Source organism: Anomaloglossus baeobatrachus, chromosome 11 (genome assembly GCF_048569485.1).
Source record: "Anomaloglossus baeobatrachus isolate aAnoBae1 chromosome 11, aAnoBae1.hap1, whole genome shotgun sequence".
Taxonomy (NCBI): Eukaryota; Metazoa; Chordata; class Amphibia; order Anura; family Aromobatidae; genus Anomaloglossus; species Anomaloglossus baeobatrachus.
The window spans coordinates 152939343-152967168 of NC_134363.1; positions in this window are offsets into that span (position 1 = coordinate 152939343).

A 27826-nucleotide genomic window follows, 5' to 3' on the forward strand; every position below is an offset into this window, starting at 1 on the left:
AGGACCGGAGGTGACGTGTTGGGGTGTAGTGGGAGATTAGTTCAGAGATATACGGAGGGGACAGGTTATGCACAGCTTTGTAGGTCAGTGTTAGTAGTTTGAAGTGGATACGGTGGAAGATTGGGAGCCAGTGGAGAGACTTGCAGAGAGGAGAAGCGGGGTGGTATTGAGGAGAGAGGTGGATGAGTTGGGCAGCAGAATTCAGGATGGACTGGAGAGGGGCGAGCATGTTAGCAGGGAGACCACAGAGGAGGATGTTACAGTAATCGAGGCGGGAGATTATGAGGGCATGCACTAGCATTTTTGTAGATTACGAATTGAGGAAAAGGACGGATTCTGGAAATATTTTTGAGTTGAAGACGGCAGGAGGTGGATGCAAGTAGACAAGCAGTGTGATTCTCTGGGCAATGGGCATGTAATCTAAACATTGTTGTAGAGTTACAGAGGAGTGGCATTCTCCATTAGCAATGGCCTCTTTCTACAGGACAATACGCCCTGCAACACTGGAAAAAACATTCAGAAATGGTAAGAAGGACATGACATAGAATTTAAAGTGTTGACTCCAAATTCCCAAGAACTCTAATACAGCATTTGTGGGTCGCTAAAAAACCCGAAGACTGATCCATAGAAGCCGCACCTCACAATTTACAAGACTTATAGGATTTACTACTAACGTCCTGGTGCTATATAACACAGGACACTTCAGAGGTCTTCTGGAGCCCACACCTCCACTGTTGAGACTTGTTTTGGCAACACAAGGGTAGTCAACATCATATTACCGTGAGGTCTTAATATTATGACATTTTGGAATGTAATGTATTAGACTAACAAAATACACCGAAAAATTGTTCCAAATCTATGATGGCTTAATTCTCAGTAGGTTGTGTAATCTAGCAAATTACTTCTGTCTGCTTGGAATGTAAGACGTCACACTTTGGAAAGGAAACATTCTTCAGATTAATCCAAAGCTTTACTGCGAAGGTTGGGTTATGTATATGTAGATAGCTAGATATTTAAGTTTAGCAAGAAGATTAGCAGGATCCTGGTCCAATGGCCACGTCAGTAGTCAATGGCTGCCGGACCAGACCTTTGTGAACCTCCTACATGGCGGCATTCTCGGTGCCTCTTCTTCTGATTGCATGTATCAAGTTGCAACAATAATATCACACCTTGCCTACTAATCAAAAGAGGTGCTAGAGATGCTGTCAGGTAGGACAAGGTTTGTAGGTCTCTGGTCCAGTGGACATATACTACTGACATGGCCACTCATCTGTAATAGATACTCAGCATGCTCCACTCTTTGACCTTAAAGAGGTTGTCCACTACTTTCACATTGATTACTTATCCTTAGGATAGGTCATCAATGTCTGATCGGCCGGGGTCCGACACCCCCGCCGATCAGCTGTTTGCGGACCTGGTGGCAACAGCAGGCAGCCAAAAATGCTCAGTTCCGGAGCTGTTCTGTCTTCTGATAGCGGCCGTTGCCGGGTACTGCACATCTACCTCCCATTCTAATCAATAGCAGGCGGATGTGCAGTACCTGGCCGTGGCTGCTATCAAAAGACGGAGCAGCGCTGAAACTGAGCATTTCCGGCTGCCTGCCACAAGGACCGGCAACAGCTGATCAGCGGGAGAGCGGTGTGTCGGACCCCGGCTGATCAGACATTGATGACCTATCCTAGGGATAAGCCATCAATTTCAAAGTAGTGGACAACCTCTTTAAGGCCACTCTTCATCTCTCCGACTGTGGAGTGTCTTCTTTGCCCTACTTCTTCCTTTTGTCTCCTTCTTTTCGGGTTCATAGGAGATCATTCCTGGTTCCTTTCCTATTGTTTTCTATACAAATTCTTTATCGGACTATCGTTAGATTGAGGGTACCTTCACACTTTAGCGATGCAGCAGCGATCCGACCAGCGATCTGACCTGGTCAGGAACGCTGCTGCATCGCTACATGGTCGCTGGTGAGCTGTCAAACAGGCAGATCTCACCAGCGACCAGTGACCAGCCCCCAGCCAGCAGCGACGTGCAAGCGACGCTGCGCTTGCACGGAGCCGGCGTCTGGAAGCTGCGGACACTGGTAACTAAGGTAAACATCGGGTATGGTTACCCGATGTTTACATTAGTTACCAGCGCACACCGCTTAGCTGTGTGTGCAGGGAGCAGGGAGCCGCGCACACTGAGCGCTGGCTCCTTGCTCTCCTAGCTACAGTACACATCGGGTTAATTAACCCGATGTGTACAGCAGCTACATGTGCAGAGAGCCGGAGCCGGCAGCACAGGCAGCGTGAGAGCGGCGGAGGCTGGTAACTAAGGTAAATATCGGGTAACCACCTTGGTTACCCGATGTTTATCTTGGTTACAGCTTACCGCAGCTGCCAGACGCCGGCTCCTGCTCCCTGCTCGCTTCATTTGTCGCTCTCTCGCTGTCACACACAGCGATCTGTGTGTCACAGTGGGAGAGCGCCTTTGAAGAAAACGAACCAGGGCTGTGTGTAACGAGCAGCGATCTCGCAGCAGGGGCCAGATCGCTGCTCAGTGTCACACACAGCGAGATCGCTAATGAGGTCACTGCTGCGTCACAAAAAGCGTGACTCAGCAGCGATCTCGGCAGCGAGCTCGCTGTGTGTGAAGCACCCCTAAGTTTCTATACAATCTCTAGGCTGATGCTCTATGATGATCCAATCATGTACATCCAATCTCAGCACTCTATGGCAGCGACTGGGAATTGCTGCTTCTGTTTTTCTCCAGTTTCTTCACAATTCTATGCTGATGACACCTCATTATGTACCTCCATACCCCGCACTACTACAAAGCACCAGTCATTGTCTGCCATCATGTCCACTTATTGTTTTTCTGCCATGAACTAACCTACCTAGTTTCTGCTTCAGTGTGCAGTACAATCAGATCTCCTTCCTGCTGTTTTGGGTTTGTTTCACACAGGTCTTTCCTTCACGTCTTTATATTGAATTGTCAACATATCTCAAGAATCCGCCCTTTTTCCCCACTGTGGAAACAACTTGTTCCTATTCTGATGCATTCCCCTTTAATCACTGTAACTACCAAGCCTTTCCCTCACCTCTCTCTAATCTTTCCTGAATGCAGCACCCAGGCTTGTCTTTTTGTCCATCCATTACACTGATGCCTCCACCCTGTCTCAGTCACTGCACTGGTGGTTGCTCATCCACTTTAGAATACACTTAAGGGGGCTTTACACGGTAGCGATATCGCAAGCAATTTGTAGCGATAGCGAGCGTGTAAGTACCCACCCCAGTCGCGCATGCGATTGTTTGTAATCGCTGCCGTAGCGAACATTATCGCTACGGCAGCGTCACACATACTTACCTGGTCGTCGTCGTCGCTGTGACTGCCGAACAATCCCTCCTTCAAGGGGGAGGGACGTTCGGCATCACAGCGACGTCACCGCAACGTCACTAAGCGGCCGGCCAATTAAAGCGGAGGGCCGGAGATGAGCAGGACGTAAAATCCCGCCCACCTCCTTCCTTCCGCATTGTGGCAGGCGGCAGGTAAGGAGACGGCAGCGATGTGTGCTGCCGCATGAGCGATGAACCACCTGGATAAACAACCCTTACCGATTTTTGAGTTTGGGACGACCTCTCCATGCTGAACGATTTTCACCATTTTTGAGGTCGCTTAAGGTCGCTGGTCAGTGTCACACGCTGCGATATCGTTAATGACGCTGGATGTGCGTCACTAACAACTTGACCCTGACGACCAAACATTAACGATATCGTAGCGTGTAAAGCCCCCTTTAATCCAAAACTTAAAGCAGACCTATCACCAGCTTGTACTGAGCATTGTGAGGTCTCTGCAGCAGCAGCTGGGAGGAGGGTCACTGAGGAGCTGTCAATCAGTGTGTAGGTAGAGATTAGGATTTAACTTTCATAAACAATTCTACAGATATTCTGACATGGATTTTTCAAAGTTATTACATCAAGTCTATGAACTCTAGCGCTGTATGCTATTTGTGCTGTGAAATCCGCTGACAGAACTGCTTTAAGGTATTGCTCTAGTAGAGGATTTTAGCTCTGATACTTCTTATTCCGTCCGGATTGCATGACATTAACCAATATATGTGGTCCAAAACCAGAGAGGCCCTAAGCTATTGCAGAGTTAACAGCCATCCCCTCTCTTTCAGTGGAAGGATACCCCATCAGGTGTCTACCGTCTTCTCAGTTACTTCTAATCTCCATGCTACAGCTTTCATTATTTTCAAGCTCCAGTTTATTAGGTGTGATAGATATAAAAGTCTCAGCAAGTTACCAATTTCTCGCAAATGTTCTGGTTACTGATCACACCTGGCCTCTGCAATTTAAGTAATGCATCTATTCAAATGTGTCTTCAGTTTGCGTATATTTCATTGCATTCCGGTGATTAACCGTTACCTTGCTGGAAGATACCAGGCTGCATTCACTTTCTCTGCTATATTGTTGCTATTAACCATTGCCCTGCCCTAAAAGAATTGGCCATTTTTTTCGCTAAAGGCCCCGTTACACGCAACATCGCTAACGAGATGTCGCTGGGGTCACAGAATTCGTGACGCACATCCGGCCTCATTAGCGACGTCGTTGCGTGTGACACTTACGACCGACCGCTAACGATCCCAAATACTCACCAAATCGTTGATTGTTGACACATCGTTCATTTTCAAAATATCGTTGCTCGTTTGGGACACAGGTTGTTCGTCGTTCCTGAGGCAGCACACATCGCTACGTGTGACACACCGGGAACGACGAACAACAGCGTTCCTGCGTCCTCCGGCAACGAGGTGGGAGTGACGATCATGCGGCTGCTCTCCGCCCCTCTGCTTCTATTGGTGGCCTGCTGTGTGACGTCGCTGTGACGCCGCACGAACTGCCCCCTTAAAAAAGAGGTTGTTCGCCGGCCACAGCGACGTCACTAGGAAGGTAAGTTCGTGTGACGCGTACCTGCGATATTGTTTGCCACAGGCAGCGATTTGCCCGTGACGCACGCATGACGGGGGTGGGTGCAATTGCTAGCGACATCGCTAGCGATGTCGCAGAGTGTAAAGCGGCCTTAAGAACCTACATTTTTCCAAGTATATTTTATCTAACATTAATATAGTTTATAATGCATATATTCTATGTTTGCAGAGGTATTGGCCATTACAGAGTGCAGCTATATCCTTTTGTGGTGTTTTGGCAGCTAGCACTTGTTCACACTTGCTATATTTTGAGATGCAGGTTTTTTTTTTTCCCTGCAGTATATGTATGAGATAGATAACCAAGAATTAGATGCTCGACTCTTCTCTTTTGGCCTTAAGGCTACTGCTTTCTCTTGGTTTTTGTCGTACCACTGTTAGCACTCATTTAGTGTCTCATTTTCTTGGCTTTATGTCTCTATTTCCTTAAGGTTGCACCCTCTATGGCACCAGTCCTATTTTTAATTGTTCTTTTTTATAGTTATTATTTTCTTTTTTTAATTTTTGAATATTAGGATTTAAGAAAGAATAAGTAAATATTAAAATATAAAATCAGCCTTAGAAGTGTGAGTCTGACTAGACAAGAGAGGACAGGAAGCACAAAGTGTAATTTCAGATGAGTTTTTCGCCAACTGTGGATTAATCTTAAATCTGCAGTACATCAGCTGCACTTCATCACTGTTATATATTTGCAGTCATATGTGACTTATTATCTGTTGTAATGTTGTGTCCTTGTGGTCATATTTCACATTCATAATCCACACGTGAGAACCTAACAGATAGTCAAGGACAGCGCTGAATAAAGTACTTGGGATGGTGTGCAAAAAACATCCTTACAATACAATATGGCCTGTGTATGGTAATATGCTTCTAGTCTGGAAGCACTAAAATGTCAACCGCAATGAAGGGTGAATATGATTTTTGGCTAATAACATTAGACACTCAGTGATGCTCTGGAGGTCCCAGGCCACAAATGCATAATGAAGCCTAATTTTAATCAGCAACGTGTAATACTTAATTTCCCCTGTGGAGGAGCTGCAGGGAAACTGAACACTGAACAGCTGCTGTCTAGTTCCCCCACAGACTAAAGCAGATTGCTGGAGGTCAGCCATGGCTTGTTACTTGGCTGTAGAATATTCATCTTTTACAGCATTATTGTCATGATTCATTTGTGCAGAACATTCTGTATTGTTCTACTATGCTCTCCTGCAGAGCCGGTATATGTTGCTTATGGTGCAGAGTGTTTTGCAGGATGAATGCTCTGCTGGTTGTTTCACAGCACTGGGTTCCATGCTGGTCCTGGGAGGTGCTCTAGCAGATGCTTCTTGCTCCCGCTGATTGCTCTACTTCTTTAGGGAGCGTGTTAGCTCAGGACGCCGCCAGTCATACTTCCTGGTTACAGTAGTGCTGTTGGCTCCCGTGGTGCTCAGTGTTCAGAGCTTGGCTTCTTGACTCTAGACTGTTGCTGACCAGTCTTTGCCTGTTCCCCCGTTTCTGTTGTTACTTCCCGGCTTCTGACCTCAGACTTCCTCCTGACCACGTCCCCGTCTGCTCCCTGTATTTTGTATGTACTTTCCTGGAACCCTGACCTTAGGCTTGTATTTTGACCTCGTCTCTGTCTGCCCCCGTGTACTGTCGTTCCCTCCTGGTTTATGACCTCGGCCTGTCTGACTACATTTCCATTTACTGCGTGCAAGTAGTGTCTAGTGACAGTCATCACATTTATATGTGAAACCTTTCCTTACAAGTCTATTTTATCCACCTTAGTGGGAATGGATGAGGTCCCCCATTCTAGTGTAAAATTATGTCAAATGACTAGAAGGTGTGGATCTGACTTCAATACTTATTATATACAGGTTTATAGAGATGTACTAGTACTACTAAACTCCCATACGTATTCCCTAGTAAGCCCCAATATTATGTTGCAACCAAATGCAGACTAAGGTGAAGCTGGACACTGTTATATATAAGCGTTACGGTCACCGAGAGGCAGAGAACCTTCGGAGGTGGATCAACTGGGCAGTACACTGGACTCCCCTGGAGGAGCTAACCTAGAGCTAACCCCTATACAGAGATTGTCGGGCACAGCCCCATGGGGCCTAAATGCACGGCAGCCGGCCTACGGTCAGTGGTGTTGGCTTTGAAGGACTAGCGAGACTCTGATGTCCAGTACGGATATGCTCAGACGTGGCAGCACAGAAGTGGTAATTTGGACTTTGCAGCAAGCAGGCTCTAAGGGCGGCTTTGCACGTTGCAACATCGCACATGCAATGTCGGTGGGGTCAAATCGAAAGTGACGCACTTCCGGCGTCAGTTTCGAGATCGTAGTGTGTAAATGCTAGATGATACGATTAACGAGTGCAAAAGCGTCGTTATCGTATCATCGTTGCAGGCTCCGACTTTTTCATAATTATGCTGCAGCGACAGGTACGATGTAGTTCCTCGTTCCTGCGGCAGCACACATCGCTGTGTATGAACCCGCAGGAGCGAGGAACATCTCCTACCTGCCGCCGGCAGCTATGCGGAAGGAAGGAGGTGGGCAGGATGTTTACATCCTGCTCATCTCCGCCCCTCCGACGCTATTGGCCGCCTGCCGTGTGACGTCGCTATGACACCGCACGACCCGCCCCCTTAGGAAGGAGGCGGGTCGCCGGCCAGAGCGACGGTCGCAGGGCAGGTGAGTGCATGTGAAGCTGGCGTAGCGATAATTTTCGCTACGACAGCTATTACAAGATATCGTACCTGCGACGGGGCGGGGACTAGCGCGTGCGACATCGCAGCATCGGCTTGCGATGTCGCAACGTGCAAAGCCCGCCTAAGAAGAGACACGGATTAACGGAACAAGTAACTGGTACTAGGTCACAAAACACAGAACTAGACACAGTAGCGGGTAAGGGACCTGAGAACTAGCCTAAGGATAGGCCATGTTGCTAAGGCGCTTCTCCTAAGGGGAGGCAGTCTTAAATATCTTCAGGCTGATGTAAAAAATCACTTCCGGGTAATGGGACGCCGGCCCTTTAAAAAAGGGGGCTTGGCCGCGTGCGCACTCTATGGGCACTCCCAGAAGGCCTGTGTGTGGCCTGGCAGTAGGATGAGGTGTAGCAGACATCGGGCAGGAAAGGGGCGAATGGAATCAGCGGGCTGGTAAGGAAAACAGTACCCCCGTCATAGCCTGGGAGTGGGAGCGTGCGGGGATGCCGCGTCGGGACAGGACACTACAATAAGTGACCTTATAGAAAGTTCAAAATTATAAAAAGTCACATACTTTAAACTAGGGGTGCAAAGTAACAGTAAATAGCCCCTTAAAGAACTTATGTCCCCCATATTATACACTAGCTTGTGACATTTATATTTAAAGAGTGTATGAAAAATGTGATTGTTGTAATTGTTGTTCAGTATGTTGTACTAATTTAAATGGAAAAGAAAAACAAAACAATCTATGACTTTTATGTTTCCCTTAATATACAGGTTTGTAGAAATGTACTAGTATACAGAGAATATCTCTACGTAGCAGCATAATATTCCTTACAAAAAAAGGAGAATACTATTTAGATTATTAGGCAGAGAAAGTTCTCCTATAGTTAGCAGTGCAGCCTGTGGCTCACATTTAGGGGTACTTTGCACGCTGCGACATCGCTAGCCGATGCTAGCGATGCCGAGCGCGATAGCCCCCACCCCCGTCGCACATGCGATATGTAGTGCGAGCTGCCGTAGCGAACATTATCGCTACGGCAGCTTCACACGCACTTACCTGCCCTGCGACGTCGCTCTTGCCGGCGACTCGCCTCCTTCCTAAGGGGGCGGGGCGTGCGTCGTCACAGCGATGTCACACGGCAGGCGGCCAATAGAAGCATTGCCGGCGGGACGCAGGTAAGGAGATGTTCCTCGCTCCTGCAGCTTCACACACAGCGATGTGTGCTGCCGCAGGAACGAGAAACAACATCGTACCTGCGGACGCACCGACATTATGAAAATAAACGATGTGACACAGATCACCGATTTTTGACTGTTTCACGCTCGTTCATCTTCTCTCCTAGGCTTTACACGTTGCGACATCGTTACCGGCGCCGGATGTGCGTCACTTTCGATTTATTTGAACCCGACGGTATCGCAAGTGCGATGTCGCAACGTGCAAAGTACCCCTAAGTGTCTACTGAATGAGAAACATGTAGTGCAACCAGAGCATTACAACGGATTTTCCTTGCTGTACAGCTGAATGTGGAATGTCCGACCCTGTCTCCAAATCTTTACGTGGAAGCATAAATACAGACCTTCTTGGCAGAACATAATAAAAGCACCAAAAATAGCAGCTATAAGGAACGGTCATATTATATCTGTGATCTGGTAATCGTGTTGTGGGCACAATGACTTGTTTCTCGTGTTCATAGTCATTAACGATACAGTGCCAGGTTTACTATACATTTCACATACCTTAGTCAAGATCTCTAAAAATACCTTCAGAGCCTCAACTATAACGGATAATAAAATGATGTAATAAAAACATAAGGCCGCTTTACACGCAACGACATCGCTAACGAGATGTCGTTGGGGTCACGGAATTTGCGACGCACATCCGGCCTCGTTAGCGACGTTGTTGCGTGTGAAACGCACGAAAGACCGTTAACGAGCAAAAATACTCACCTTATCGTTGCTCGTTGACACGTCGTTCCTTTCCCAATTATCGCTGCTGGTGCAGGACGCAGGTTGTTTTTCGTTCCTGCGGCAGCACACATTGCTATGTGTGACAACGCAGGAATGAGGAACATCACCTTACCTGCGGCCGCCGGCAATGCGGAAGGAAGGAGGTTGGCGGGATGTTATGGCCGCTCATCTCCGCACCCTCCGCTTCTATTGGGCGGCCGCTTAGTGACACTGCTGTGACGCAGCATGAAGAGCCCTCTTAGAAAGGAGGCGGTTCGTCGGCCACAGCGACGTCGCTAGTCAGGTAAGTACGTGTGACCGTTTCTAGCGATGTTGTGCGCCACGGGCAGCGATTTGCACGTGATGCACAACCGACGGGGGCGGGTGCTTTCACCAGCAACATCGCTAACTATCGTTAGCGATGTCGAGCGTGTAAAGCACCCTATAATGTAAAATAAATCACAAATTGGCAAAATTTGATGCCAATCATTTTTTTTGCATTGGAGGGTCCCATGCTCAAGTGGCGATAAATACTATGTCTCCCTTTTTTACAGGTACAGATATATATCACCACTATAGTACATACTTAGATTCCATAATTTATTCCATTCACTTCCAAGGATCTAAGTAGGAGATCTTGCTTTTGAACACTTGATGTGGCTAGATAATATAAACTTCAACTTAGATCTTTTTATCAAATTAAAGCTCAGATTCAAAAGATATCAGGATCATTATTCTAGGTGCAATATTGGGGGCACAGGACTCATTTGCAGTCAGAGAGCAGCCTGAGAAATGGCCCCTTGGTGTCTGTAAAAGGGAAGACCCTGAGTGGATCAAAGCGGCAACTGACATCGAGAATAAATTCAACAGTCTGTTTGTGATGACTGTCACAAGGTGGCGCTAGATACTACTAGTATGCAGTAAATGGAGAGGTAGTCAGACAGGCCGAGATCATAAACCAGGAAGGCACGACAATACACGGGTGGCAGACAGAGACGAGGTCGAGATACAAGCCGAAGGTCAGGTTCCAAGAGAGTACATACACGATACAGGGAGCAGGCGAGGATGCGGTCAGGAGGAGGTCCGAGGTCAGAAGCCGGGAAGTCACAACAGAAACAGGGGATGACAGGCAGAGATGGGTAAACAGCAGCCCGGAGTTGAGAGACCAAGATCTTAACACTGAGCACCATGGGAGCCAACAGCACAACTGTAAACAGGAAGTACGACCGGCGGCGTTCTGAGCTAACACGCTCCCGAATGAAGCAGAGCAATCACCGGGAACAAGAAGCATCTGCGAGAGCACCTCTCAGGACCAGCGTGAAATTCAGTACTGTGAAACAACCAGCAGAGCATTCATCCTGCAAAACACTTTGCATCATAAGCAACATATACTGGCTCTGCAGGAGAGCATAGCAGAACGATACAGAATGTTCTGCACAATGGAATTGTGACATTCTTATTGTTATTTAGATGAGCCGATAATTAGCAAATGAGCGTTCATAGTAAAACTCGTTCCTGAGTATCTGAAAACATAAACAAGTCGGCAATTGCCTTATCAGGTGTTTGAATCGTTTATGCGGCTTTCAAACCATCGCTACTGGCAGAAAATGGCTTTATGTAAAAAGGTAAAAAGTGGATGTGCTGCCGATAACTTGATGCCATATGTGGAGAGTGATCGGTATCATTGGCTTGAGTAAACTGATCATTAAGCGAGTAACAATCGACAAGTTTATAGTCAATTGGTGCTGGAATCCGCCCATCTAAATTAACTTTTTGTCCAAGCCAGACATATCATTGGTGCAACCTGTGGAGCCACAGAGGGAATTAGGAAGTAAGTTGGCCCATTACCACCTCCAAAGTAGCAAGCAACTTCTTGTTAGTGATTACATTAAAGGAGTTGTCCACTACTAGGAAAACCCCTTCTGATTCCATGTTTGCCCCAAGTAAAATATCTAAAAACCATTATATATATTATATATTTGTTTTCTTATATGTACAATTAGAAATGATGGAGGTTGACGCAGCTTGTGTTAATCAGCATAAAACAGACAAGCACTAAAATACCATCTATGCTCCTTAAAAAAAAAAGATGACTACAACAGTTGTTTTTGTGCATTTTTCCGATTTTATCATTTCTGTTCCTTGGAATTTGTCGTCTCCAGGTGTCCCCACCAAATTCAAAGACATGCTAGGAATACAAATAGTGCCCACTTGTGTTTTTGTGCGTCTCTCTCTCCGACCTTATCTCTTTTGTTCCTTGGAATTCGTCTCCAGGTGTCCAAACTACATCCAAAGACAAGGAGTTTAGATTCACGTGTACATGGTCGTATCCATGATTCTTGGCTTTGGGTACCAACACACCTGTGGGAAGTTATAATTGTTTATGACTGCAGGTACTGCAGTAGCATATTTTTCTGCAAGGTGGACAGATGCAGTTTAGATTTATTAATGCAGCCTTCACATCTTCGCCATAGCGATTCTTTAAGCAAGGAGCACAGAACTGCCCTCTCACTTCCAAGTATTGCGGTCGCCTGCAGCATGTGTTAGTATCTATAGATTTATGTCTACATTGGTGACATGTGGTGCCTTTTAATTTACTATAAACTTTATTTGCTTCTTTTTTACAAACTGCTTTAAGCTCCTCTTCAGCAATGTCCTCCACTGATTGGACTATGTGAGGCATACAGGACAATCGGAGCTTGGTTGAAATTGTGGCAATTTTCCCCATTTACAGAGAAATAAATACTTAAAGGGAACCTGTCAGCAGAAATGTCCCCTAAAACCTAACAGATTCCCCCTCTGCAGCTCCTGGGCTGCATTCTATAAAGGTCCCTGTTATGATTGTGCCCACTTTCTGACCGAAAAAAAGTGTTTATAAAGTTGTACCTTTTTGGCTTCTGATTCTGTAAATCCGTCACGGGGGCGGGCTGCCTGATGGCCGTTATTCTGCCCCCTGGTCCTGTATGCCGCCCCCATCGCTGATTTCAATACTTCTGGACGCCGCCCACTGCTCCAGCCATCCCCGCGCATGCCCAGTGCCCATCTCTCGGGGATGAGCACTGTGCCCAGCGTCACCGCTGGTGACGTGCACGCAGGGTTAAGATTATGGGCGGTGCTGTGATGTTTATTCCTAAGCAACCGCCCATAATCGCGGGGACCGCGCTTTCGGTGTAGTCACTGCTCCGCGCTCTTCCCATCTATTTCCTGCCTCGGGGCAAGATGGGAAGGAGGCGAAGTGAGGTCAGCAGCAGCGCGCTTGCGCAGAAAGAAGCAGGCCGAGGGGGAAAGCGCGGTCCCGCGATTATGGGCGGTTGCTTAGGAATAAACATCACAGCACCGCCCATAATCTTAACCCTGCGTGCACGTCACCAGCGGTGACGCTGGGCACAGTGCTCATCCCCGAGAGATGGGCACTGGGCATGCGCGGGGATGGCTGGAGCAGTGGGCGGCGTCCAGAAGTATTGAAATCAGCGATGGGGGCGGCATACAGGACCAGGGGGCAGAATAACGGCCATCAGGCAGCCCGCCCCCGTGACGGATTTACAGAATCAGAAGCCAAAAAGGTACAACTTTATAAACACTTTTTTTCGGTCAGAAAGTGGGCACAATCATACAGGGACCTTTATAGAATGCAGCCCAGGAGCTGCAGAGGGGGAATCTGTTAGGTTTTAGGGGACATTTCTGCTGACAGGTTCCCTTTAACCCCTTAACGACCTTGGACGTACTGAGTACGTCATGGTCACATGGTGCTAAACGACCCATGACGTACTCAGTACGTCCTGGCGAAATCGCGGTCCCGGAGCCCCGGGGAGTGAAATTTGTTTACCTAAACGGTGGATTCGGGAAGGAGGGGACCTCTGCCTGACCTCAGGAGGGGTGGTGCCTCCTCCCCGAACCTACAGAGGCTGTGATTGGCTGACGAACGCCGCTCAGCCAATTACAGTCACTGTAATGTGTCAGCCATTGAAAATGGCTAACACATTGCAATCCAGCCATAATCAGTGCTGCTGTAGCACTGATGACTGGCTGGAGCTGGGTGAACTTTGTTTCACCCGCCCCCAGCTCTGATTGGGGAGACCGGCCTTGTGACCGATCTCTCCCAATCACTGTGGATCTTGTGCCGTCACCGCTACCCTCAGCTTCACTCCGTCCGTGAAAGCTGATGAGAGCGGTCGCTGCAGGTGCCCATCGGTAAGTTATAGCACCCCCCCCCCCCCGATCCCCCGCCGCTCCCCGCCGAGATCCCCCGCCGCTCCCCGCCGAGATCCCCCGCCGCTCCCCGCCGAGATCCCCGCCGCTCCCCGCCGAGATCCCCCGCCGCTCCCCGCCGAGATCCCCCGCCGCTCCCCGCCGAGATCCACCGCCGCTCCCCGCCGAGATCCACCGCCGCTCCCCGCCGAGATCCACCGCCGCTCCCCGCCGAGATCCACCGCCGCTCCCCGCCCAGATCCACCGCCGCTCCCCGCCCAGATCCACCGCCGCTCCCCGCCCAGATCCACCGCCGCTCCCCGCCCAGATCCACCGCCGCTCCCCGCCCAGATCCACCGCCGCTCCCCGCCGAGATCCACCGCCGCTCCCCGCCGAGATCCACCGCCGCTCCCCGCCCAGATCCACCGCCGCTCCCCGCCGAGATCCCCCGCCGCTCCCCGCCGAGATCCACCGCCGCTCCCCGCCGAGATCCACCGCCGCTCCCCGCCCAGATCCCCCGCCGCTCCCCGCCGAGATCCCCCGCCGCTCCCCGCCGAGATCCACCGCCGCTCCCCGCCGAGATCCACCGCCGCTCCCCGCCGAGATCCACCGCCGCTCCCCGCCGAGATCCACCGCTGCTGTCCCTGCCCGCCACGCCGCTGTTCCCGCCGCTGTCCCTGCCCGCCGATCCACCTCTGCTGCCCGCCACGCCGCGGTCCCTGGTCGCCACCGTCCCCTTTCAGTCGCCGCTGCACCCGATCGGCCGCCGCCCTCCATCGGCTGCCACTGCACCTAATCGGCTCCCCCCCTCCATGTGCTGCCTCCCCCCCTCCATGTGCTGCCTCCCCCCCTCCATGTGCTGCCTCCCCCCCTCCATGTGCTGCCTCCCCTCCCCCCCTCCATGTGCTGCCTCCCCCCCTCCATGTGCTGCCTCCCCCCCTCCATGTGCTGCCTCCCCCCCTCCATGTGCTGCCTCCCCCCCTCCATGTGCTGCCTCCCCCCCTCCATGTGCTGCCTCCCCTCCCCCCCTCCATGTGCTGCCTCCCCCCCTCCATGTGCTGCCTCCCCCCCTCCATGTGCTGCCTCCCCTCCCCCCCTCCATGTGCTGCCTCCCCTCCCCCCTCCATGTGCTGCCTCCCCCCCTCCCCTCCCCACCTCCATGTGCTGCCTCCCCCCCTCCATGTGCTGCCTCCCCCCCTCCATGTGCTGCCTCCCCTCCCCCCCTCCATGTGCTGCCTCCCCCCCTCCATGTGCTGCCTTCCCCCCCTCCATGTGCTGCCTTCCCCCCCTCCATGTGCTGCCTTCCCCCCCTCCATGTGCTGCCTTCCCCCCCCCTCCATGTGCTGCCTTCCCCCCCCCTCCATGTGCTGCCTTCCCCCCCCCTCCATGTGCTGCCTTCCCTCCCCTCCATGTGCTGCCTGCCCCCCCCCCATGTGCTGCCTCCCCCCCATGTGCTGCCTCCCCCCTCCCTCCATGTGCTGCCTCCCCCCCCCATGTGCTGCCTCCCCCCCATGTGCTGCCTCCCCCCTCCCTCCATGTGCTGCCTCCCCTCCATGTGCTGCCTCCCCTCCATGTGCTGCCTCCCCTCCATGTGCTGCCTCCCCTCCATGTGCTGCCTCCCCCCCCATGTGCTGCCTCCCCCCCCATGTGCTGCCTCCCCCCCCATGTGCTGCCTCCCCCCCCATGTGCTGCCTCCCCCCCCATGTGCTGCCTCCCCCCCCATGTGCTGCCTCCCCCCCCATGTGCTGCCTCCCCCCCCATGTGCTGCCTCCCCCCCCATGTGCTGCCTCCCCCCCATGTGCTGCCTCCCCCCCCATGTGCTGCCTCCCCCCCCATGTGCTGCCTCCCCCCCCCATGTGCTGCCTCCCCCCCCCATGTGCTGCCTCCCCCCCCATGTGCTGCCTCCCCCCCCATGTGCTGCCTCCCCCCCCATGTGCTGCCTCCCCCCCCCATGTGCTGCCTCCCCCCTCCCTCCATGTGCTGCCTCCCCCCCTCCCATCAGACTCTGCCCCCCTCCCTGATCTGCTGCCTGCTCTCTCCCATCCTTTTCACCCTCCTTCATCTGCTGCCTCTTCTGTCTGCTGTGATTCTGCTGCCTAGATCCATCCTGTAAGGTAGGTATCCCCATCTCACCCCCCCATCCTCTGCCGCTCCTCCATCCGCTGCGCCATTTCCCATCATCCATCCGCTGCGCCCTTTCCCATCCTCTGCCGCTCCTCCACCCGCTGCGCACTTTCCCATCTTCCATCCGCTGCGCCCTTTCTCATCTGCCGCCCCGCCCTCTCGCATCGCATTATCCAGCGCAGTTGCTCACTTCCAGACTGCAGTGGATGATGCGATACGAGACTCGTGCATTGCTCTCACGTTTGGCACTGGTCTTAGTGGCAGGCGCTCTTTTTTTTTTTTTTTTTTACTGATGTCTGTATTTTTTATTTCGCCAAACTAATTTTTTTTGTATGGGGGGGGGCTAGTTTCCAAAATGGGATCACATGTGGGGGAGCTCCATTGTTTAGGCACTTCAGGGGGGTCTCCAAATGAAACATGGCGTCTGCTAATAATTCCAATCAATTTTACTGTGAAATGGCGCTCCTTCTCTTCTGAGCCCCGCCGTACGCCCAAACAATTGATTTCCACCACATATGAGGTATCGTCGTACTCAGGAGAAATTGCACAATACATTTTATGGTGCATTTTTTCCTGATACCCTTGTGGAAAAAAAAGCTACCTGTTTGAAAAAACAATTTTGTGGTAAAAAAAAGAATAAAATATTTTCACGGCTGAACATTACAAACGTTTGTGAAGCCTCCAGGGGTTCAAAGTGCTCACTAAACAGCTAGATAAATTCCATGAGGGGTCTAGTTTCCAAAATGGGGTCAATTGTGGGGGAGCTCCATTGTTTAGGCACTTCAGGGGGGTCTCCAAATGAAACATGGCGTCCGCTAATAATTCCAATCAATTTTGCTGTGAAATGGCGCTCCTTGCCTTCCGAGTCCTGCCGTGCGCCCAAACATTTGATTTCCACCACATATGGGGTATCTGCGTACTCAGGAGAAAATGCACCATAAATTTTATGGTGCATTTTTTCCTGATACCCTTGTGATAAAAAAAGCTACCTGGTTGAACCAACAGTTTTGTGGTAAAAAAATTTTTTTTTCTTTTCACGGCTCAACGTTATAAACTTCTGTGAAGCCCCCAGGGGTTCAAAGTGCACATCAAACATCTAGAAAAAATATTTGAGGGCTCTAGTTTCCAAAATGGGGTCATTTGTGGGGGAGCTCCATTGTTTAGGCACCTCAGGGGGTCTTCAAACCCGACATGGCGTCCGCTAATGAGTGCAGCTAATTTTGCACTCAAAAATTCAAATTGCGCTCCTTGCCTTCCGAGTCCTGCCGTGCGCCCAAACATTTGATTTCCACCACATATGGGGTATCTGCGTACTCAGGAGAAAATGCACGATACATTTTATGATGCATTTTTCCTGATACCCTTGTGAAAATACTAATTTTTATGGCTAAAGTAACATTTTTGTGTTAAAAAAGTAAAATTTTCATTTTTTCGTCTACATTGCTTTGGTTGCTGTGAAGCTCCTAAAGGGTTAATAAACTTCTTGGATGTGGTTTTGAGCAGAGTGAGGGGTGCAGATTTTAGAATTGGGTCACTTTTGGGTATTTTCTGTCGCCTAGGTTTCTCAAATCACTCCAAATGTGATGTGGTACCTAAACAATTTTTTTTTGTAAATTTTGTTGGAAAAATGAGAAATTGGTGATGAACTTTGAACCCTTCTAACTTCCTAACGGAAATTTTTTTTTTTTCAAAAATTGCGCTGGTGTAAAGTAGACATGTGGGAAATGTTATTTAGTAACTTTTTTGTGTGACATTTCTCTCAGATTTATGGGCATAAAATTTCAAATTTTGAAAATTGCAAAATTTTCAAAATTTTCGCTAAATTTCCGAAATTTTCACAAATAAACGCAAAACATATCGGCCTAAATTTACCACTGACATGAAGTACAATATGTCACGAAAAAACAATGTCAGAATCGCCAGGATCCGTTGAAGTGTTCCAGAGTTATAACCTGTCAAAGTGACACTGGTCAAAATTGCAAAAAATGGCCGGGTCTTTAAGGTGAAAACAGGCTGGGGGCTGAAGGGGTTAAAAGCAACTGCAAATCTGCATCGTTTCCACAATCAACAGTCCTGGTTTTGTGTGAAATTTGCCTCTTTTAGTCTCCCTTTTTCTTCATGTACATGATAAAAGACTGATACCCATTAGTGCGCTGGATCATATTTTAATCGTTTTTATCATACCTTTAGCCTTTGTTTTCTTATATGTACAAAATGAAATGATGGAGGTTACTGCAGCTTGTGTTAATCAGCATAAAACAGACAAGCACTAAAATGCCATCGATGCTCCTTTTTAAACATTGCAAAAAAAAGATGTCCGCAACAGTTGTGTTTTTGTGCGTCTCTCTCTTTCCGACATTATCTCTTCTGTTCCTTGGAATTTGTCGTCTCCAGGTGTCCCCACCACATCCAAAGACATGATTATCTCTTCTATTCCTTGGAATTCGTCGTCTCCAGGTGTCCCCACCATATCCAAAGAGATATTAGGAATATATTTAGTGCGCGCAACAGTTGTGTTTTTGTGCGTCTCTGTCTCCGACCTTATCTCTTCTGTTCCTTAGAATTTGTCATCTCCAGGTATCCCCACCACATCCATAGACATGCTTATCTCTTCAGTTCCTTGGAATTTGTTGTCTCCAATTGTCCCCACCACATCCAAAGACATGGAGTTTAGATACATGTGTACATGGTCATATCCATGCTTCTTGGGCGGCACAGTGGCTCAGTGGTTAGCACTGCAGTCTTGCAGCGCTGGGGTCCTGGGTTCAAATCCCACCAAGGACAACATCTGCAAGGAGTTTGCATGTTCTCCCCGTGTTTGCGTGGGTTTCCTCCGGGTACACCGGTTTCCTCCCACACTCCAAAGACATACAGATAGGGACTCTAGATTGTGAGCCCCAATGGGGATTGCTAATGTATGTAAAGCGCTGTGGAATTAATAGCGCTATATAAATGAATAAAATTATTATTATTATACTCAACTCCTGTACCAGCGCCTTTCCAGCACTGTCCAAGATTGCAATGCTGGGGTTGTGACGTCATTTGAGCCTCTCATCCAATCAGTGCCGGCTTCTGTTTCCTTGCCTTCAGACCAATCAACAGGAAGTGAGTGCAGCCGCAGCACTCACTTCCTGTTGATTGGTCCGAAGGCAAGGAGACAGGAGACAGTGCTAATTGGACGCGGGGCTCATGTGATGTCACAACCCCACCTGATCTCCGGCACTGCTGTCCCGGACACCGTTGGAAGGGCTATCTGTACGGAAGGGGAGTATAGCCTTTATTATTTTATCTGGGTCAAACATTTGAAATCAGAAGGGGTTGTCCTAGTAGTAGACAACCCCATTAAGGAAGTGGCAGTGGTGTAACTTGACGCATGTGGGCTCCAATGCAAAATCTCCAAAAGGGTCCCCATTTATCATAGGTCTTTAATAGTCTTTTCGTATGGGCCAAAAGGACCTTTTGGATTCCCCTAGGCTCCCGGGCCTGGGGCGTGCGATTGCGGACTATGCTTTTGTATAACAGGGGGCATTATTGGACTGCAAAGGGCCCATATATTATTCTTACATGTGTCTTCTGCATGTGTCTGCCTCTGTGATATGCTATATCATTACTCAAATATTTCCTGATATCTGGATTAAGGAGATTTGTAGACTTCAGGTTAATCTGTGCTAATAGCATACGCCTGATTGAGGAAGTGTTGTTCATCTCTGACTCTACATATATATACATTTTTCTGAAAGCAACTGAATAGGCAAAACGCGCGTTGGGTACTGTTTTTCTTGGTAAACTTTGTAATCTGCAGTTTGTATTATTGTCTAATGGTATGAACCTGTGCACTTTATGTCTTGTAGTTTATTGATATGCTTTCATGCTCGCTCTGACTATTATATTTGGATTTTCATGTATTCTACTACAGCTGTTCATCCACTTGGCACCCCGTGCTAGCATTACTGTTTTAATTTTTGTACAATTTTTTCCTCCTTCATATGTGTTATGCCATATGTGTTATGCCTATATTCCAATTAATATTATATGTATGAATAAAATTTAATATATTTAAGCATGTAACTCTTTTGTTCTCCTTCCATTATGTTTTTATGAATTTTGTACAAAACTTGGAGGTAAAATTGCATGAACGCAGCCGTAAGTGTTAAAGGGAACCTGTCACCAGAATTTTCGCTATTAAACTAAAAGAATCCCCTTCTGCAGCTCCTGGGCTGCATTCTAGAAAGGTTCCTCTTGCTACTGGCCCCCCTTTCAGACCTAAATGAACACTTTATAAAATATTACCTTTTGGTATGCTAATGAGGTTTGCTGGCCACAGGGGCAGGCTGTATTTCGTCAGTTATTCCCCCTCCTGCTGCTGTTCGCCGTCCCCCAGTGTTCATTTACATAGATGAGGCCGCTGCACTCATGTTACGCAGTGCTCCTGAAGTCTTGCACATGCCCAGTGGCACTATAGCGGGACTAAGCACTGTTCAAAATCGCAAGCGCCGGTGATGTTATTGCGCAGGCGCGAGATTATGGGCGGGTACTTGGATGACGCTGGTGATGACATTGTCATCACCAGCGTTATCCAAGTAGCCGCCCATAATCTCGCGCATGCGCAGTGGTACTATCGCTGGACAGCACTGTTTTCAAATCGCGAGCGCCGGTGATGTTATTGCGCAGGCGCGAGATTATGGGCGGCTACTTGGATGACGCTGTTGATGACATTCACAGCGCCGCCCATAATCTTGCGCCTGTGCAATAACATGACCGGCGCTCGCGATTTGAACAGTGCTCAGTCCCGCGATAGTGCCACTGGGCATGGACGAGACTTCAGGAGCACTGCGTAACATGAGGGTGGCAGCCTCATCTATGTAAATGAACACTGGGGGATGGCGAACAGCGGCAGGAGGGGGAATAACGGACGAAATACAGCCGCCCCCATGGCCAGCAAACCTCATTAGCATATCAAAAGGTAATACTTTATAAAAAGTTTATTTAGGTCTGAAAGGGGGGCCAGTAGCAAGATGAACCTTTCTAGAATGCAGCCCAGGAGCTGCAGAAGGGGAGTCTTTTAGTTTAATAGCGAAAATTCTGGTGACAGGTTCCCTTTAAGTGCGTTAATATATGGGTGTAAAGTGACATTTGTATTTTTTTTTTAAACCCGATGTTTTTGTTTGTTGTGTGAAATTTGTCTTAAAACAAAAGGGTTACTAAGCAGGTATACAACTAAAACATGACAGATTTACAAGCAAACAACCATATATTAAAGCAAGTGCCTCATCAGGGTCAAAAAATCACATAGGGGAAGCTTATGTACTAAGGTGGAATTTTGTAGATGCTGTTAAAGGGATATATCATAAACATATATTAGATGATTACACGGAACGAATTGCAGCATTTTGCTTGTTCATCAGGTAGTTGGCTGCTTTCCTAGACTGGCCGATAAAACTTCATAGGAATACTAAAGCCCGCTTAAAGGCCGCTTTACACGCTACAATGTATCTTACAATGTGTCGGCGGGGTCACATCGTAAGTGCCGCACATCCGGCATTGTAAGGTACATTGCAGTGTGTGACAGGTACGTGCGATTGCGAATGAACGGTAAAACGTTCATCGCACGCACATCGTTCATTCCTCATGAATTGAACGTCAGGTTGTTCATTGTACCCGGGGTAGCACACATCGCAGTGCGTGACACCCCGGGAACGATGAAGAGATCTTACCTGCGTCCTGCGGCTGCCGGCCAGCAATGAGGAAGGAAGGAGGTGGACGGGATGTTTACGTCCCGCTCAGCTCCGCCCCTCTGCTTCTATTAGCCGGCTGCCGCGCAACGTCGATGTGACGCCGAACGTCCCTCCCACTCCTGGAAGTGGACGTTCGCCGCCCACATCGAGGTCGTATGGAAGGTAAGTACGTGTGACGGGGGTTAATCGTTTGTGCGGCACATGCAACAAATTCAACGTGCCACACATACGATGGGGGCGGTTACAATCGCATACGATATCGTATGCAGAATCGTAACATGTAAAGCAGGCTTTACTTCCGATTACTGGCCAGTGTAAACCCAGCTAAGGACTCGTTCAGACGAGTGTATAAATCGGACGTGTGTCATCTGATTTTTTTGGAGGGACAGAATGTGTCTGAAGAAAATCACACCATGTTGCAAAATGACTTTGAAATTGGATGAGGCTCATGCATTCAAGTGTATGGGAGCGAGAAAAAAATCAGATGCCACCATATCGAAATACATTACAATTTTGTAGCATTGGAAACTGTAAATGGTCCTATAAATGATTAATTACTGCTACTATAAAAAAACCAGATTGCACAGGGACAGCACATCAGATGACAAATGAGAAAAGAATTTCTGGATGAAAATCTGACCGATTTGTTTTTATACTGTTGTGTAGACCTTGCTTTAAAGGGAGTCTCTCACCCCAAAATCACTAAACTAAGAACATAGGAATATGGGGAAAATACATTCGCAAGCGTACAGTTTGACAGCAGGTGCCAGCTTCATAGACCTTTCTCTTCTCTCTGGCATCAATGTGATCCTCCACCGTCTTATCCACTTACCTGTATCAGCAGAGAATGCAGCAGCAACAGAGAATGCAGCCACAACATAGAGTACAACCGTAACAAAGAGTACAACCGCAACAGAGAGTACAACCGCAACAGAGAGTGCAGCCGCAACAGAGAGTGCAGCCGCAATAAAGAGTGCAGCCGCAATAGAGAGTGCAGCCACAACAGAGAGTGCAGCCGCAACATAGTGTACAACCGCAACAGAGAGTGCAGCCGCAACATAGAGTACAACCGCAACAGAGAGTGCAGCCGCAATAGAGTGTAGCTGTAACAGAGTGCAGCTGCAATAGAGCGTTCAGCCGCAGCAGAGCAAACAGCCGCAAGAGTATGCAGCCGTAATAGAGCGTGCAGCCGCAGCAAAGGAGAAGTCTGCGAGCATGTGCACTGACATGCGCACGCTGGAGAGTTTTTTCCAGGTAGCGCCTGCTCCTGCCAAGCAAGCATTGTCAATCAACTCAGAGGAAAACGGTGGTTCACGCTTTCCAGACTTCACTGGTACATTCCAAGCCTGAGATTATTATTAATAAATTATCCAATGGCCTTTAACCTTTAAGAGCAAATAGACTTAGGGGTACTTTACACGCTGCGACATCGCTAGCGATGTTGAGCGCGATAGCACCCGCCCCCGTCGTACATGCGATATCTTGTGCTTTCTGCCGTAGTGAACGCTACGACAGCTTCACACGCACATACCTGCTCGGCGATGTCGCTGTTGCTGCCGAACAATTCCTCCTTCAAGGGGGAGGTTGTTCGGCGTCACAGCGACGTCACAGCGACGTCACTAAGCGGCCGGCCAATAGAAGTGGAGGGGTGGAGATGAGCGGGACATAACATCCCGCCCACCTCCTTCCTTCCGCATTGCCGCTGGACGCAGGTAAGGAGATGTTTGTCGTTCCTGCGGTTTCCCACACAGTGATGTGTGGTGCTGTAGGAACGATGAACAACATTGTACCTGCAGCAGTAACGACATTATGGAAATAAACGACGTGACACAGATCAGCGATTTTTGTCACTTTTGCGCTCGTTCATCGTCGCAGGTAGGATTTACACGTTGCGATGTCGTTACCGGCACCGGATGTGCGTCACTAACGACGTGACCCCGACGATATATCGGCCGCGATGTCGCAGCTTGTAAACTACCCCTTAATCCTTGCTGCATGATTGACGGCGACCAAAGCCAGAACAAATATTAAAAAAATCTGTCCTGTTGTTGCTTGTCATTGCTTGTACATGTGCTTCACCTCTTCAGGCAAAAAAAAAAAATAAAAAAATCTAAAAATATCATACCTCAAATATTTTATTACTAGCATCTACCATTTAGTCACCACAGAAATGCATGTACAAGATATATTGCAGACTGAAACTTTTTCCATTCAGTAGGTCTATAAAACCAAAATGAAATGGGTGCATGATCATCAATATTTCTTAAAAATGATACTATCAAAGGGGTTAAAAAAAAATTAAAAATCATTTGAATAGGAAAAAAAAATAAAAAATAATATGTTGACATGCTCCACATGTGAACTCAAAATGTATGCAACTGGTTTCATACAACACCCACAGGCTCTTACGGTTAAAACCAATGTAATGGGATACCAGTGAACTGAAATGCACAGTCAAAGATTATCATATTGCTAAAAATAAAGGAATGTCAGCATTCTTTTCCTTGAAATTAGCCAAAAATCCCTCCCCTCGTGACATACGTGCGGTCTTGATCAGCCTACGACTACATTCTGCATTCCTAGTCTCTATGCTGAATGTAAACCATAAGCACAACGTGACAAAATCGTGTCAGAGGGGTTCAGGACTGGAAGCCAGACCAGGGTCTTGTAAATTTGTTTGCTCAGCTCTGGTGGAGGGGTTTCGAAAACTTAGGAGACCCCTTCTTAAAGGGAACCTGTCATCAGAAATTTAGCTTTAAACCTAAAAGTTTCCCCCTCTGCAGCTCGTGGGCTGCATTCTAGCAGGTTCCTGTACTTTTTGTGGCCCCTTTTAAACCAAATTAAATACTTTATAAACTTGTACCTTTTGCTATGTAAATTTTGTAAATCATCCATGGGGGCGGGCTCTCTGCTGACCGTTGCTGTTCCTCCAGCAGATTTACGCCGCCCCCCCCCCCCAACGCTGAATTTCATATCTCAGGACGCCGCCCCTGGGCGCCCGTGGTCCCGCGCATGCGCTGTGCGACTGTAGCGTGACTGTGCACTGTGTGCACGTGTGACCACTGGTGACGTTTTGCGCAGGCACGAGGTTATGGGCGGCGCTGTGAGTGTCATCAGCAAGTGCCGCCCATAACCTTGTGACCGCACTTTCCCCTCTTCCTCCAGCGTTCTGCGCAAGTGCTTGCTGGCCAGATGACCCGACGTCACCTCTTTCCCATCTTGCCCTGCTGCAGGGTAAGATGGGAAGGAGGTGACGTCAGGTCATTTGGCCGGCGAGCGCTTGCGCAGAACGCTGGAGGCAGTGGGGGAAAGCGCGTTCACGAGATTGTGGGCGGGCACTTGCGATGCAATCACAGCGCCGCCCATAATCTCGTGCTTGTGACACACGTCACCAGCGATCCTGGCGTGGGCGGCACCTCGGGCGCAGTGGGCGGCGTCCTGATGGATGAAATGGAGCGTGGGGGGACGGCGTCAATGTGCTGGAGGAACAGCAACGGTCAGCAGAGAGCCCGCCCCCATGGACGATTTACAAAATTTACATAGCAAAAGGTATAAGTTTATAAAGTATTTAATTTGGTTTAAAAGGGGCCACAAAAATTACAGGAACCTTGCTAGAATGCAGCCCACGAGCTGCAGAGGGGGAGACTTTTAGGTTTCAAGCTAAATTTCTGATGACAGCTTCCCTTTAAACCAGAGTAGAGAGCCGATGGGGTGAACTTTATTTACCCATATCTTATATGTAGTGATAGACCAGTGCTAAATATTTGGGGTCGGAATATTCGTACTGAATACCTAGTACTATATATCACGAATAACAAACCTAATGCAAATCAATGGGCAACTCGAGCTTCTTCTTGAAGATTTCCCAGAAAATTGCTTTAGTTCCCGATAACTTCCTTCACGTTCGTTATTTGTGATGAAGACTGGAATCCAGGTATCCGGTACGAATAATCCGAATATTTAGTATTCGCTCATTCCCTACTGATATGGTCAGCCACAATGTCTTTGCAAAGCTACATTTTTTTCATGTAGTGGCCACTGCAAGGGAGGTGTATAGCCAGTCACTTAGCGTACTAGCCCCCAATAACATCTGCAAAGCCAGACACCGCCACTCCAGCTTCATATTAAAAAAGGGTTTTCGGGATAAAACCTCCCTTTTATGGGCTGTTTCATGCATTTGAGCAATTCAGTCCAATGACGAACCACAATGCACAGACTGGCCGCGGCTCTCCCAACCCAACCATGGCATCGGAATATATGTCAAGTTCGGGTTGGAAGAGCCGCGGCCAGTCCGTGCATTGTGATCAGACATCGGATCTCCTTTTTAAGGGCTTCTTCACACATTTGTGTAATACACAATGCATGGACTGGCCACGGCTCTCCCACCCAGACCATGGCTTAGGAATATATGAAGATGTCAAGCACGGGTTGGGAGAGCCGTGGCCAGTTCGTGCATTGTGATCTGACATCAGACCTCCCTTTTAAGGGCTTTTTCACACATTTGTGCTGTTTGATCCGATAACGGACCACAATGCACGGACTGGTTGTGACTCTCCCAACCTGACCGTGGCGTAGGAATATATGAAGATGTCAAGCTTGGGTTGGGAGAGCCGCGGTCCATCCGTACAATGTGATCCGACATCAAATGTTCCTTTTAAGAGCTTTTTCACAGATTTGCGAATTTTGGTCCGATGTCGGACTACAATTCATGGGCTGGCCACGACTCTCCCAGCCCGACCATGGTGTAGAGATTGGGAGAGCCGCAGTCAGTCCGTGCATTGTGATCCCACATTGGACCTCCCTTTTAAGGGCTTTTTCACATATATGTGCAATTCGGTCTGATGTCAGACCACAATGCATGGACTGGTTGCGGCTCTCCCAACCAGACTGTGGTAAAGGAATATATGAAGATGTCAAGCTCAGGTTGGGAGAGCCGTGGCCCATCCGTGCATTGTGATATGACATCAGACCTCCCTTTTAAGAGCTTTTTCACACATTTGTGCAATTCAGTCCGATGTCGGACCACAATGCTTGGGCTGGCCTCATCTCTCCAAACCCAACCGTGGTGAAGTAATATAAGAAGATGTCAAGCTTGGGTTGGGAGAGCTGCGGCCAGTCCGTGCATTGTGATCTCACATCAGACCTCCATTTTAAGGGCTTTTTCACACGTTTGTGTAGTTTGATCCGATGTCAGACCACAATGCATGGACTGGTTGCGGCTCTCCCAACCCGACTGTGGTAAAGGAATATATGAAGATGTCAAGCTCAGGTTGGGAGAGCCGCGGCCCATCTGTGCATTGTGATATGACATCAGACCTCCCTTTTAAGAGCTTTTTCACAGATTTGCGAATTTCGGTCCGATGTCGAGCCACAATGCATGGGCTGGCCCCGTCTCTCCCAGCCCGACCATGGCGTTGGAATATATGAAGGTGTCAAGCTCGGGTTGGGACAGCCGCGGCCAGTCCGTGCATTGCAATCCGACATCGGGCCACCTGTAAAAAAAACCCCAAAGCTTAAGGATTGTGAGAAAATGTAACTAGTCATGTTGGGAATGTATCCTAAGTACTCTAAGACATAATATTATCTTCTATGTATGTCTGGAGTGGGACGTTAAGGAAAACATTATTGTTCCTTCTAAGATTCTAGGAAACACAGTTTAAAGGTGTCGTGTATGCTCAAGAAATACGGTCTGATAACTTGTGCACAGTCCCACAGTCCAGCAATTGTCTTCCAGAGTGGACTTGCTCCTTAGCAGCTGGACAGAAATACTTGTTTGATTGCTGACCTTTCCAGCATAATACAGAAAGTCCTCACTCTGCCCAGTGCCACGCAGCAGTCAGTGATGTCATCTGATTTATACATAGAGGTTAATACAATCACCTTTCTATGTAACGACTGATTAACGGCACACAAAAGCCAATGCAGTATACATATTACAGGAAAACAGGGAATCACAAAGCTGTCCTTCATTACTACCTTGGCAATCAGCATGCATTGCAAAAGTTTTGTTTTTATTAGCTGCTTCCAAAGGAAAAAGAATCCTAAATATAAAACAAAAGAACAAATAAAATACACAATCATTTTATTTTTTTTTTACACGCATTGGAAGAATATTATTATTGGGTTTTAAAATAACTCTGTTGGAAACTTTCCATGCATATTTCCAGGAAGGAACAGG